General features: G+C 46.2%; 1 pseudogene; it reads left to right on the top strand.

Moving 5' to 3' along the window:
• Positions 1–15,409, top strand: part of LOC139549846 (Fanconi anemia group J protein homolog) — a 56,745-nt pseudogene extending 41,336 nt beyond the window's left edge.
• Positions 15,410–15,851: the final 442 nt, after the last annotated feature.

Raw genomic sequence — 15,851 nt, 5'->3', positions numbered from 1 at the left:
TCAAGATATTGGACTTTCAAGAAGCAAAGTGTCACCGACCACATCATCATGATGACCCCTGTCTGTGCTCACTAACAGCTAACCCTTCTGGAGAGAGAGACTACAAGTAGATACCAAGAAGATCTTCTTCAGTGCTTAACTTTGACAGCCCAAGCTTCACGCTCGAGGTGTGGACACCAGGGGAGGGGTGGCAGGTGGTGCGGAAGCCACTTGGTTGGCACCGCCCTTGGCGTGAAGGTTGCTGTCATATTTAAACAGAATAATTTAAGGCTGTAACACATTTCTCGCTCTCAACCACAAAGCAGCGTAGGAGCAGGCGGGCCTGCATGTTTCATTAATGCTACAGTCGCCCAAGACCCCTTCCATAATTTAACGGGCGCTATCAGAACAGTGACGCGTCGCAACACAGCCCACCGACATCAGGGATGGGAGGAAGGGCAGAAAGAGGGAGTGGAGAGGAAAGAGGTGAAATATGGAGATTGTGGGTCCATGGAGGGAGGGAGGGAAGACGTGCACAAGAGAGAGGTGTAGAGTTCAGTGCCTAAGAGTGGCATTCGTCCCGCCAGACTAGACAAAGCAAAGATCTGGCCCACTCTACCAAGTTGTTTGTTGCCAGAACCTGAGCGTTGCACACACACACGCACGCACGCACGCACGCACGCACGCACGCACGCACGCACACACACACACACACACACACACACACACACACACACACACACACACACACACACACACACACACACACACCATACCCAGAAATCACCATGAATTATTCACTGTTAGTTGTGCCTGTTGGTTACTCTGAGACTGGCCAAATTCTGTAGTCCTCCTCATGTCATGTTCCCTGGACCCTTATTGTGTGCCTTGTAGAATGAGGGGCCATGCTAGCACTGGCCTGCTGCAGATCCAGTGGTTGTGGACTACACATTGCCACTAGGGGCGGGGGTTTGATTCACACGTTTACCACCTTCAGTTTGTTTCCTCTTCATCTATTTCCTTCATATTTGTTTAAATTAAGTACACAACCGGTAAATTCAAAAGGAGCCATTTTACTTTAAAATGTCTGTGTGTGCGTGTGGTGGTTTGCCCCTCTGTGGGTCGTTCCTGTTGTGTTTGTGCACCTGGGCGCCAGCCGAGTGTGCAGATTGACATTTACTTTAGCGCTTCAGCAGACCCTGTGGATACGTCACCTACCCGTCAGATAATGCCCTTAAATTAGTCATGGAGGCCAAGTTACACACACACACACACACACACACACACTCACACACACACACACACACACACACACACACACACACACACACACACACACACACACACACACACACACACACACACACACACACACACACACACACACACACACACACACACACGCACACCATGACACACAACGGCATCCTTCCAGTCATACTCTGTGTACTACGTGTGGACTCGGCCACATAAACTCTACACAGGTCCTCACTTTGGTGTGCACCGATTGCTTGTGCATAGTTCTTGCAAAATTATATTAGCTGTCATTAGTTTGGTTAGTTTGGTCAGATCAGTTAGAGGTCAAGGTGAGCTGTCTGGCAGAGGAGACGAGCCTTGATGAATAGCTAGGTGACTGTCATGTGTCTGCCTGCCTCTCCATAGAGTAGTGTAGCACCGTCTCCTAGACCTAGCCAGCCCTCCTCCTTGTCTCGTCTCCCTGCCAGGCCCCAAGTGTCCAGTCTGGAGCGTGAAGTCAGAAGCGCTACTGGTCGGCTACTGCGTAGCAACCTAGCGGCGCCAAAAGCCCTGGTCTGCCCTAGAAACCCTATGTAAGTTACGATCACCAGAATGGCGATTATTGCGGTCGTTTTAGGCTTTAAAATTAGTTTATTATGATCAAGTTCGAACCCCACGTGAATTCTTTAAAGTTCACCACAAATCGAGATATTTAATTAAAATTGCACTGGGCAGAAATCGCTCCTCCCATTTCCTGACTGCTAAAATTGGAATAGTTCGCCTAATTTCAGTTTGTGACAAAACTAGCAAGTATAGTGTAGAGAATCATTCTACCGTCTAAACCGATGTGAAATATGTTTTTAACAACCCAAAATATAGTCTTTTCAGCTGTTTGAACCTGGTGTACAAAACTTAGAGTAAAAGATACAAAACTTAAAAACGGGAAGCTTAGAAATAACGCAGATAGAACAAATCTGTCGCTTCTTAGACTTGCTTTCAATGAGAGTGACGGATCTATAACTCAGATTTCTATGTGAATTTTGTCAGAATGCCCCAAAAGCTTTAATGAAATAGTGACTACTAGATTTGTTGTCACACAGGACCACGTGCTGACACAGGCAGGCTACGAGGAGGCTCCCTGGTTGACTCTCAGGCAGGATGAAAACAACCTCATCGACTATGATCCTTTGCTAGTTGTGGCCACTTTCACCATGATCCTTAACAATTGTTTGGTGCCATTCAACTCAGTGAGGTATAAGAGTCAGCCCCATTCAGCAATACGGCACATTTCAAATACTTCATGAGCAATCGGGAGTTTGCATAGGAATACTTGGATGATGTCAGCGCTATCACCATCTACTGATTTTAATGTTTATGCTCCCTGCCTATTCTCTGCCCTGCCTCGCCTCGTCGCCTTTGAACCCAGCTCTACTCAGTCAAGATTAAGGAAAATGTGCTCGTAATTAAATGGCAGCATCAGTTGGAGCAACGAGACAGAAGGTTCATCCTAAATGGCACCCTATTCCCTTTTAAAGTACACTACTTTTTTGTCCATGGTCAAAAGCACTGCACTATGTATGGAGTAGTGTGCTATTTGGAATGCAGACAGAGTGATGTTTACTCTTAGTGTCTGAGAGATAAAAGCATTAGGGACCATTACCCTGGGCCCTGCTGCAAGCCAAGTGGCTCCTGCTGGAGTGGCACTGACTGGATTGTATTTCACCCCCCGCTTTTATAAGGGCTTTACAAATTACAACTCGGGGAATATAAACGACAAGCTCTGCACAAAGACTGTTTGTGCTGCTCAAGTGCATGTGTCTCTTCCTGTGTCTCAAATGGCACCCTACTCCCTTTATAGTCCACTACTTTTGACCATGTCCCATAGGGGGGCCTAAAGAGCTCTGGTCAAAAGTAGTGCGCTATATAGGGAATAGGGTGCTATTTGTGACTTACACTCTGTGTTTTAAGAGCCCTGGCTGGCGTTTTATTATCGGGTTACTCTTCCCTTTGTAATCAGGTTACTCGCTGTTCCCTGGTAGAAGTTTTACGTCGGCTGCATAAAGGACAATCTCAACAATCCAAGATGCTGACTACAGTGACCCAGACCATCAATTAGATCAGTGAGAGAGTAAGCTTCGCATGTCGAGAGAGTGAGCTTCCTCTTCCATTCCTCCTTGAATCGGCCTCTCCTCTGGTCTTCCTCAAGTGCAGTGTGGCAGATAATGGCTGTTTTGTTTCCCATCCTAAAGTACATAACATGAATAATTCACCCATTGTCAGTCAGGATTGGATCGGAAAGCAATTGTTCGGACAACCAGTTTTGTGGAGGAGTTGTGGTGGTTGACGAATGAAGCGGGGGGCCCTTGTCAATGTAACGCTGCGGCTTTTGTGAAAGTGTCGTGTTTTATTGATGCAAATTTTCCTGTTTCCCGGCCCTCCCGGTTGTTTTGTGGCGCTGAGCGAGGCGACCTGATGAAATACGCCTCTGCTTCATTTCACAATCACAGGCAGGCTGTAGCTAGTCAGTCATCTTGGTGTGCCAGGAACTAGAGGAACTATCCATCCATCCACGCGCTCGTAATGTTTCATTTCCCTATCTTTCACTGTGTTAGAGTAACCGACTAACTGCAAAAAATGTTTAAATACTACTACTTCTTTGTCCTAAACTATGTACTGCCTGGATGCTTTTTTGGTGTCGTCTCTGGGTACGCCGCTGTTCTCTGACAGTAACGGCACATTTACACTTAACAGGACAGTTGGATAATGGCCTGTACAAACACCCCCTCTTCTCTTTAGCTATCTCTCTTTCTTTGAATTTCTCTCCCTCTCTTTCGGTCAATCTCTATTTGTTCTGGTCTCTCTCTGTATCTCACTTAATAACATGGGCCAACGAGGCCTGTATGAAAACACCTTCCTCCATTTTAACCTTCCCACTGCTTCACTGCTCCTGGCTGGGGCCTACTACTCCCAAACCCAGCCCTGTTGCGAGAAGTTTTTCTGCTGACTACAAGACAAGAATAACTTCTACTTGACCCTTCGAACACATTTCCAAACCAATGAAGATGCTCTTTGATTGTGAAGCCATGCAAATAATCCGCTACGGTGGAGACATGACTAGATCTCTGCTAGGAGCTGACGAGGAGAGGGCTTTTAGATCAATGTTCCTCCCTGGAGAGACTGTGACTTTTTGCACTAACAGCAACAGCAACAACAGTGATTTTATTATGGATGGAGGAAGAGTGGGGGGGTTTAAACGCATCAACTTTGTGGAGGAAGGGGAGGGGGAAACTGAGCCACAGGAGGGAGAACGACTGGGGGACAGAGGAGCTTCCAGTGCCATCATGATGTGAACTTTGTTTCAGACTTTAAGACACACACATACCTGCAGTGTCTGGATGCCAAGCTGTTAGGACAGTGTACTGGACTGTTTAGCCCTGAAAGGATTCAAGGTGCCCCCACTAGCTCTGAAAACAGTTTAGAGTTCTAGAAAGGAAACCTGGAAACCTATTTCTCTGTGTGTCTTGTGAGAGGAGAGGTTGCTGCTTTTGGCTGGCAGACAAACCTCAGTATTTATGCTGCTATGTGAAAGGTTTTCTCAGGGGGCTCTAATGTGGACCACATTTCTTGGTATAATATGGCCATAGTTTTTTCCCTGTTTACTGTAGTCTCAACTCCTGCTCTGTTGCTTCATTAGGTCATTAAGACCCATGTGAAGAATAGCTTCCATCCCATAGTGGTGCCAAGCCTGATTCATGTTAGGACCAATTGATAGTTATTTATTTATTGGAAGGCTATGGCGTGTAGTCTTCAGGAATCTGCTGATAGCTGAGTTTTGAAAAGTATGCCATTTCTACCAGCCAACGAGTAAACAAATTAAGAAATGTTAAGAAAAAGATTAATTGAAAAGATATGAACAAATCACACTGTTTATTATTTTTGTTGATGCATCCATGAAGCCCTGCTCTGTTTGCTGGTGTTCTGTTTTCTTAGATGCTTGACAAGCTGTGTGACCGCTTGACCAACACAGGGCTGTGGGAGAAGCTGGAGGAGAGGAAGACGGTGATCACAGAGCCTAGAGGAGGAGAGAGGAGAGACTTTGATGAGCTGCTGCAGATGTACTATGATGCCATCAGAATCAGTGGAGAGTTTGCACGGGACAGAGGTGAGACTGGGCTGTCTCTGTCTCACTCGCTCTCTTTCTTCTTCTCTCTCTGTGTCTCTATCTTTGTCAGTCTGTCTCTCTGTCTGTATCTCTCTTGTGCAAGGGATTGAGCACCAATTGGTTTGGTGTTGGGTACCCTTTTAAATGTGGAAGAATTCTAGTCATATCTGTTTAGGACAGATGACTGGGTTGATGTTAGGGTTGTTTCTGTCCCCCCCAAATGGAGCTCTGCTCATGGCTGTGTGTAGAGGGAAGGTGAGTGAAGGACTGGACTTCACAGACAACAACGCCAGAGCAGTGGTCACCGTTGGCATCCCCTTCCCCAACATCAAGGACCTGCAGGTAAGAACCAGAGACAAGTTCTTGGTGGTGAGCCCATCAGGTCTGTTTCACAGCAGAGGACCCAGAGAGAAAGACCCCTGTTTACCGTTGTGTCCAGTCAGTCACATACAGGTGGAAGCGCTTCACAGAATCTGCTGGCTACCAATGTGTTTTCCTACAGACCTCCAGAGCCAACACTGAAAAAGTTCTGAACACACATACGCACACTGGGGGACACACACACACACACATGCACACACACACACACACACACACACACACACACACACACACACACACACACACACACACACACACACACACACACACACACACACACACACACACACACACACACACACACACACACACACACACACACACACACACACACAAAGTGCATCCTCCATCCTCTTCTTTTCTGGTGCTCTGTAATATAATCCCAAAGTGATTGTTCTGTCTGTCTTGAGCAGATAGTTTCTACCTTTGTCTTCCTCACCCTCCCTCCATCCATCCCTCCTCCCTCCATCCATCCCTCCTCCCTCCGTCTTCCCTCCATTCTTCCTTACCTTTTTGTCATGGCCCAGTGTTGCCTAATAAATCTGACTGTGATGCCAGCTTTCTGTGTACACAGTCTGAATTAAAGCACTGCAAACACTTGGAAAGTTTCCTTACAAGCCAGAATGTTGAATAATGTAACGTTTGAACTTGCTCTACCGGTTGTCTGTGCGGTTGGTCCTTCGGGGCTAAAAAATATCCATAGGAATGTTTTATTAAACCGACTTTTCAAACTGGTACTGCCGTGGAGATTTCTATCACCTTGTACATGCACAAAACCATGTAAACTATGCAAACCCCTGTAAGACTGGTTAGTATGCATGCATCGCGTGCGGGTACTTTCTTTATTGTGAGCGTGCCTTAGGTGAAGATGAGCAAATCGTGATAGCCACACACAGAGGCAGGTGGGTTAATAACACTTTTCTGTGGATATTTTGTCTCGTATTTACACCCAAATAAGGACGAAATCAGAAGACAATAGGTAGAGTAAGTTCAAATTAAGGTCAGTGTCGCGAGGCCCAGCATCAGTATTTAGCCTTATCGTGTAGCCCGATCGCAGGCTCCCTTTTTGCAGGCTACATTTTGAGTAGCCTTGGAGGGATGGGAGATGAGTAGGCTAGATGTGGCCGAAGGAAGGAGGGGGGAGAGAGAGAGAGAGCTATGGGCTCCTGGGGGATACTCATGCTGAGAAACAGGTTCACCCAACAGCACAGCAGATATTTTCTGATAAGTTCTCTTTCCTCTCATCTTTGGTGTAAATGGCAGTCCGCATGTCAGCTCTCTTGCTCTCTCCTTTTTATTTTTTTCTCCTCCTGGTGTGTCAGCTGCCTGTCCTGGCCCCAGGGGAGCCCTGAGGGGGAGGTAAGGTCTGCTAGCTGACCCCCATTACCAGAAGAGGGGACAGGACATGACACTAATGACTGTCAGGTCCAGGTCACTGTGACTGTTTGTCCCCACGGCCCCTCTGACAGCTACGCTAAAACAACCAAGCAGGCGCCGGGCAGGCAGGAAGCCACAGGTACACAGCAACACAACGCTGCCTCGGCTATGACGGGGATCTTAGAGGGGTCAGATACACACTCACATGCACGCATGCTCATATCACACTCACATGCACGCATGCTCATATCACACATGTAGTGCACACTTTCACAACTACACTTATACTACACTCAAATGGTCTCGCTCACATGCCCACAGCCACAAAAGTACATATATTCTTACTCTCCCAGCTGTTTAACATTTATGCCTTTTATGGAAGCACATATCGACATTCCCTTCTCAGCACACGTTAACTTGGACTCACTGACCCTGTCCCACATTTCAAACATGTACCCCCTATAGCTTATGTAGACCCCTCATGTAGTGTGGACGCCTACCTTCGTGCCTAGACTGCTTTTCCCAGACCCAACTCTCAGCAAAACTTTAAGGTTTTAACCGAAGCACAGAGCAGCCCTGCGTTTACTAGCCTGTTATCGTGCCTGAGATCAAAGGTGAACTGTAAACAGTCCTCCACATCGAAAGCTCTGCTAAGCTACTATTACATTTTAATCTGCATCCCAAATGTTACCCTTTTCCCTATTTAGTGCACTACTTTTGACCAGAGCCCTGCACTATATAAGGAATAGGGTGCCATTTGGGACGCACGCAATGTTACATTATACACATGTACAGTTGTTTTTTCCACAACAGGCATGTCTTACAATACACAGTCGTGTGTGTGTGAGGGAGAGAAACAATCCTCTGGTTCAACAGGCAATGAAAGGCCACTGATACGGCATCTCTGTTTGCTTAATGAGGAGCACAGCAGACATTTTAAGACACAAACATAGTTTTATAGAGACCTAGTGTCTCTGCTTTGATACTTTATGGAGGAGGAGGGCCAGACAGTTTAGGGGGGGGGGGGGGGGGGGGGTGTAAGAATGTGTGTGCGTGCTGGGTAGGTGCCTGTGAGTGTGTGTTCACGTCTTACAGGGACACACTGAGGACGAGGCACCCAGCTGTCAGCTCTGCCACATTAGGCAGATGGAGCGCTCCACAATCTCACTGACAGGCACAAGATGGTTAGGCCTGCCAGGGGGGCACACGCAAACCGGTCCGCTCAGCTGCAAACCATGCTTGCTGGTCAAATGTATGTTTTTAAGCATGAACAGGTAGCGGTGGGAGGGCTGGGCCAAAGCGAGCATGCGACTAACGATCTCCTGACATTTTAACTAATCTCTTCTATCTGGCGGTTTCTTTCACATTTAGGAGGAGATTCGCTAGAAGCTAGAATTGGCTTTTTCACATATGCATCCTGTCATGTCAGATATGGTTTTCACTTGGGGTGGGACGCTGAAATGGACTCCCATTGGATTTCGATGACATTGGCGGCTCGGGGATACTGGCCATTTCCGTTCGTGGTCTCAGAAGCAGATGCGTCAAGCCCTCTGGTGTTTAACAGACAGGACGAGACATCTCATCTCACCATACAGCCACTAGCCTGCGCCTCGTGAGCCCCCATGACATGAGTAGTATACATCTGGCCAGGAAGAAAATGGAGTGGCTTCTACAGGTCCATTTTGACATGGTCTAGTGAGGCGTTTCTTCATATTTTTTTGTTTGTAATGAATCTAATTCCTGTTCTTTATTTGGCTCAGACCAAATATGGACGGACTCATCCAGACCATGATGACATCCAGTAATGACACACCTCTCTGCCCAGGACAGAAAGCAGAGAGGGGAACAGTGTGTACATGCCCGTGTCATTAGGGGACATGGTGCTCTGGGCTGTGAACACACTGCACCTGCCTGTCAGTCCCTGTTGTTCGCTGGCATGTCCCATATGTCCCGCCCGTCAGACGCCACATGAACTTTTCACTTGTCAATCCCAAAAGGTTAGCGCTGAAAATCCAGGAGAGATTAATTGATGGATGGATGCAAATTGATGGAGATGGATGCTTTCGTGGCCTTTTTGTGGCATGGCGTGTTGCTCGTCGTGTGTTGACTGGACCACCTTTTCTGCCCCCCTACCTCCTGTTTCACCATCTCTTTGCCTGTTGCTCTATCCTCCCATCTTTCACAGCAGATCTGTTTTCCAGATCAACTTCATCACTTGTGTTGTCTAGACCCCCTCCTACCTCCTGTCTCTGCTCTTCTTCATCTCCGCTGTATGCCCCCTTTATTCCCCCTTTCACAACAGATCTGTCTGAGGGGGAATTCTGGGCAGGCAATAACAAACCTCTTCAGGCTCTTTTTTTTTTTTTTTTACAGGGGGTTGGCGTCTCCCCCTGAGATTCCAGTCTGCCCCTCACCTTCCCACTCCACAGCCCACATGAATCACATTAGTTCTCAATGGATGTGCCCTGCCTGATGCCTGAAAGGTGCTGGATGGCAGGTCAGAGCACAGGTGATGGCCCACAGCTATGGCTAGCCTATCAGCCCACTGGAGCACATTTGGTGGTTTTGTGGTGTCTGACAAGTAGCGATTTGTCCTTCTCACTTCATGTCAAAGATAATGCTCTGGGCTACACAAGATTCAGTCAAATGTTATGATTTTGTGTAGATTGCTGAGGATTTTTTGTATTTAATCCGTTATAGATTAAGGCTGTAATGTAACAAAATGTGGATAAAGTCAAGGGGTCTGAATACTTTCCGAAGGCACTTTTTCCACATTTTGTTACGTTACAGCCTTATTTTAAAATCGATTAAATTACAAAAAATTCTCAGCAATCTACACACAACACCCCATGATGACCACCATGCTTCACCATAGGGATGGTGCCAGGTTTCCTCCAGATGTGACGCTTGGCATTAAGGCCAAAGAGTTCAAACTTGGTTTCATGAGACCATAAAATCTTGTTTCTCATGTTCTGAGAGTGCTTTAGGTGCCTTTTGGCAAACTCCAAGCGGGCTGTCATGTGTCTTCCTTCTGGCCACTCTACCATGAAGGCCTGATTGGTGGAGTGCTGCAGAGATGGTTGTCCTTCTGGAAGTTTCTCCCATCTCCACAGAGGAACTCTGGAGCTCAGTCAGAGTGACCATCGGGTTTTTGGTCACCTTCCTGACCTAGGCCCCTCTCCCCCGATTGCTCAGTTTGGCCAGGCGGCCAGCTCTAGGAAGAGTCTTGGTGGTTCCAAACTTCTTCCATTTAAGAATGATGGAGCCCACTGTGTTCTTGGGGACCTTCAATGCTCCAGAAATGTTTTGGTGCCTCGACACAATCCGGTCTCGGAGCTCTACAGACAATTCCTTCGACCCCATGGCTTGGTTTTTGCTCTATATATAGACAGGTGTGTGCCTTTCCAAATCATGTCCAATCAATTGAATTTACCACAGGTGGACTCCAAGTTGAGCTCAATTTTGAGTCTCATAGCAAAGGGTCTGAATACTTATGTAAATAAGGTATCTGTTTTTAATAAATTATCCAACATGTCTAAAAACCTGTTTTTCGCTTTGTCATTATGCGGTATTGTGTGTAGATTGATGAGTAAAAAAGGCTGTAATGTTACAAATGGTGTAAAACGTCAAGGGGTCTGAATACTTTCCGAATCCACTGTATATGTGATCATATCCAAATGTAAGCTAGGTTTGAAATTATGTTTTAGTCAAATATTATCTGTTTGGGTTTCTTGCGGTCAATTTGCAGTCTACAAATTATTTGGAATTATGTTTCGGCCCCTGACCATCCTCTCCAGAAAAAAAATTGGCCGGCGGTTGAATCTGATTCCTGACCTAAAGACAATTTCAATGGGGGAACCGGGGTCCCGACAATTTGACCTTGCTAGCGCACGCACCATTTTTGACCAGGGTGCTAAAAGTAGAAAATACAATGCAACGGAGGGAGATGAAGATAGGCTAAGTGAGCACATTTAATGTTAAAGTTAAAACCAGTTTGCTTATTTGTTACATTGTGGTTAAAATTATGAATGTAAATCATACTCGTATTTAATTAATCAGATGAATTTCGTGAGCGTGTCATTTTTCCAACGCACCTATAACGTTCGTAGTTCATCCAAACTGTCAAGTACAAGCATATTGAAGCTATAATAAAGTTCAGATGAATAATTGGATTTGATTATAATGACATAATGACACCGTTTTCACATATCACCCTCTTGAACTGACCCATATTTTCCTTCATTCTAGAACACTTAGTGGACTTGTATTTATTGTCCGTTTGTTTAATTAGAATGTAGGTCTGTAAGAAATGTGCCTTACGTGTAGACAGTGAACTACAACAGGAAAACAAACCTAGCTGAAACAGATGGCCAAAAGTCTGGGGTGTATCGATCGACTAAATATCGATGTAACATACACAAATAAATGTTTTGCCGTTATTCACACTAGCGATTAGTATTTTGTATCTATGCGCTCTCTTACGAAACTTTCGGTACAGTGTTGAACAACTACACTTTCTTTAAATCTATTAGTAATCGTGTTTGACAAGAATTGTGGGGATAGCGGGAAATGTTCATACATTGTTCACATGCAATTTAATTTACCACAGGTGGACTCCAATCAAGTTGAAGAAACATCTCAAGGATGATCAATGGAAACAGGATGCACCTGAGCTCAATTTCGAGTCTCATAGCAAAGGGTCTGAACCTGTTTTAACTTTGTCATTATGGGGTATTGTGTGTGTGTATATTGATGAGGAAAACATGTAATTTTTGAATAAGGCTGTAACATAACAAAATTACATTATTTATACATGTTCATTTTTACAAGCAGACAGATAACAGCAAACAATACAACAATAACACCCCCACCCCCTGAAAGAAGACAGGAAAAACAAAAACAGTGCCTTGACAGAGTAGAAAATAATCGGCACCATTTTTTTTGTTGAAATTTGGGGTGGATTGCAGACTCTGTGTCATGTTGCCCATCACATGATAGATAAGACAGAAAGGGTTGCCATATATTATCAAATGTGATGGATCTGCCAGAGATATCATGCTAAATCCTTGCCATATGTAACAGACTAGTGACTTCAGCTAACCAGATTTTAAAACGGGACAAATGTTTTCTATTATTAATCTTTCAATGTCATTGTAAGCATACCAGTCGGTCTCGCGTTGTCTGTTCTGCTCTTTTTCAGCTTTGATTTGGTCTGTGGTGGCAGTATGGCAGTGTCCTGATGACCCATCCTGTGACGTGTCTCCATCTAACATTCCTGCTGTGTTTTCAGGTGGAGCTGAAGATGAAGTATAATGACCAGCACTGCAAAGCCAGGGGTCTGCTGTCAGGCTCCCGCTGGTATGAGATCCAGGCCTACAGAGCCCTCAACCAAGCCCTGGTCAGGTGCGGGTCTCTTTGTGTTCTTGTTTGTTTCTCTGTCCTCGACTCAGCCTATCACAGGAGGCTTCTTCCTAGCTCACAAATCAGGCTCATGATCAGTAAGCATAAAAATGTTTGATCATTTTGAAAACCAGGAGGTTACTACCTGAACTTGAACATGTTTTTACTAGCACAGGTGTATCAGACACAAGAATGACTGGGGAGCCCTCATTCTGGTAGACGACCGGTTTGGAAACAACCCCAACAAATACATATCAGGTACTGAAATAAATGATCGCAGGTTGCAGCCACTCGAGCTTGAATTACTCAAACAAAACCTTGAATGTCTCCGTTGCCTGACACAATGTGTAGTTTCTTATCTTGGGCACTTGGTGGTGATGCTAGTCCACAAGATAGAGGTGTGTTGTGGTTTTAACCTAGAGGATTGATATAATAAGTGTTATTAGAAAAGTGGGAATCATTTTGTTTTTATATTTTATATTCCACCAACAAGATTGGTCTCTGTTTACACCAGGTCTGTACAAGTGGGTGCATAACCTTTTCAGGCACCACAACGCCTTCATCTGTGCTATGCAGTCGCTGATGGCCTTCTCCAGGTGCCAACAGGGGGCAGGAGAGACCCATGGAGCAGGGAGCCAGACGTTCAACAGCACCACCATCCTGTCTCCAGCCAGTCAATCTCTAGTGACTGTGGAAGACAATACTACCACCTCTCAGGTCCCAGAGCCCCACACCCAGCTACAGGGGGTCAGGTCCTGGTAGATTATCAGTCAGAGGTTTGATTGGTGCATAAAAACATATGAAAGCTTCATCCAGAGGTCTTTACGTTAGCTCCTTGTATACGTGGTTCCTAATGAGTCCATTGCATCAGTCAGTCTCCCACTACCTCGACTACATGATCTCACTGCAGACCAACATCTGGTGTGTTCATCTATCTTGTTATTCATGATGGGATGATATTATTAGAACAGTTCTGTCCCAGTAAAGTGGATGGGAACAGGGGAACAATGTGAGGCTTTTTGGATCTACTTCTCTGATAAATAAATGTAGTGGAACAAAGATGTTAGGGTTGTAGAGGAGCAAGGCCCTTGCCGTTTCCTCCCTCCAGGGTTTCATTTGACCAACGTTCAGGATTCTTCGCTTCGGTTTTAGTCAAAACATTTTACATTTCTTCCTCTTTAGGAATGTTAAGACATGTTGATGTACAAAACGTTGTGTATATATGTTTTAGGTAAGCGAGCGTAAATGCAGCGAGATCAGGTTTCATATGGTACCTTGAACCTCACTGAGGATGGATCCATAGAAAAACATGGGTCTGAACCTAACGGAATGATAGTACTATGAGGTCACTGGGTTTGTAAATGAGGTGGATACACTCCGTTCTAGAGCTCCAGTCTATTGTCTGTCGCGTTACTTGGGTCGCTGTAAGGCTGAGCTGTTTGCTCAATTGTGTTTTGAGGGGTGGGTGGGGGTGGCAGGAGCTGGATCAGGTGGGGGGAGTTTGTGTGCACCAATCTGTCTCATTACTACGAGACCTTCTACATGGCTGAGTGATGCTGGGTTGGTCTGAGGCAAGCAGCTTGATGAGCAGATGTTAGACTGTTGCTTTTAATTAAATCACATTGACCATTGTTTGTGTTATATTGAGCGTGAAACGGTGGTGGTGATTTCTTCTCCTCTGCACTGTTCTGGACAAGAGTCAGAAAGACATCCTTTGCCCACACACCTAAACCACTAAACATGTGTAGTGTACTGTACACTAACCTAGCTGTTACGGGCCCAGCATATAGGATCCTTGAGGCCAATGTTGGCATCGTCAATGTACTTTCCCCGTTATTTTCTCACCTTTACTGTCAACACCTGATGACTGCTCCAATCAACTCCTCAGCTCATCTGAATTTCTAAATGTATTATAACAGTCTTCATACAACTGTGTTGTCTTTCCTTTCTATGGTTTCCCATAACGTGTGTATTCTCTGTGGGCACGTGACCAGAAGCAGACACAGCAACACCCCTCCGCTCATCTGAAGAGTGATCCCAAGGCCCCTCCCCCACCGTCTCCACCACCACCTGTACCATCTCCACCCCTGTGAGCTCCACCCGCTTCAAAACCCCCCCATCTTCCAGGCCCGGGACCCAGGCCGGCGTTGTGGTCCTCTGGTCAACCCGCCTCGGCCTGACTCTGTGGAGGTGGAGAAGAGAACCAGGAGAATGTAAGTCTGGATCCCCTGCCCAGGAAGGAAGGCCCGTGGGGGGCCGGCGCTACCCCTCCCAGCCAGGACCAGGGTCCGGTTCTAGACCCCTCCCCTGTGGAGGTCCCTGCCAGTTCTGAGCCCAGACGATCTCACCCTGCTAGAGGAAGACCAGAGAATCTTCACACCTGAGATGTTTGATGATTAAGAGGATGTGGACCAAGCCTCTCCCCAGGACAGTGCAGGGGACGATGACAGGGGAGGGAACTGTGCTTGCGGCCAGCCTTGCTCTATCTACCGGAACAGCCCAGGCTCTGTCTGAGGACCTGTTTGGCCCAGAGCAGGGTCCCAGGGAGGGCACAGGAACGGTCACTACCACTGATACCCAGAGGGGCGGCGCTCTTGCTCCCTCAGCTAGTAGAGACTGTCAGTGTGAGATGGGAACAGGACAGGCAGTGAGAGTGGTGACAAAGCCCAACAGCAAGAGACCCAGAGACAGGAGGACCAAGGTCAGGGAGAAGGACGGGAGGTGAACCAGACCCAGACGCAGGGTCAGACCCAGGGGGGACCCAGGGCCAGAACAGGCAGACAGGCAGCAGGACACGCAGGCTGTCCAGGTCCAGACAGAAAGCATCATAAACTAACCAGCTAATTCTCTGTTGTCCCTCAGGTTATATCCATAGATGACTAGACACCAGCTTATAACTCTAGATGACTAGACACCAGCTTATAACTGTAGATGACTAGACACCAGCTTATAACTGTAGATGACTAGACACCAGCTTATAACTGTAGATGACTAGACACCAGCTTATAACTCTAGATGACTAGACACCAGCTTATAACTGTAGATGACTAGACACCAGTTTATAACTCTAGATGACTAGACACCAGCTTATAACTGTAGATGACTAGACACCAGCTTATAACTGTAGATGACTAGACACCAGCTTATAACTGTAGATGACTAGACACCAGCTTATAACTCTAGATGACTAGACACCAGCTTATAACTGTAGATGACTAGACACCAGTTTATAACTCTAGATGACTAGACACCAGCTTATAACTGTAGATGACTAGACACCAGCTTATAACTGTAGATAACTAGACACCAGCTTATA

Source organism: Salvelinus alpinus, chromosome 22, assembly GCF_045679555.1.
Source record: "Salvelinus alpinus chromosome 22, SLU_Salpinus.1, whole genome shotgun sequence".
NCBI classification, from domain to species: Eukaryota; Metazoa; Chordata; class Actinopteri; order Salmoniformes; family Salmonidae; genus Salvelinus; species Salvelinus alpinus.
This window is presented reverse-complemented; position numbering and strand designations above follow the sequence as displayed.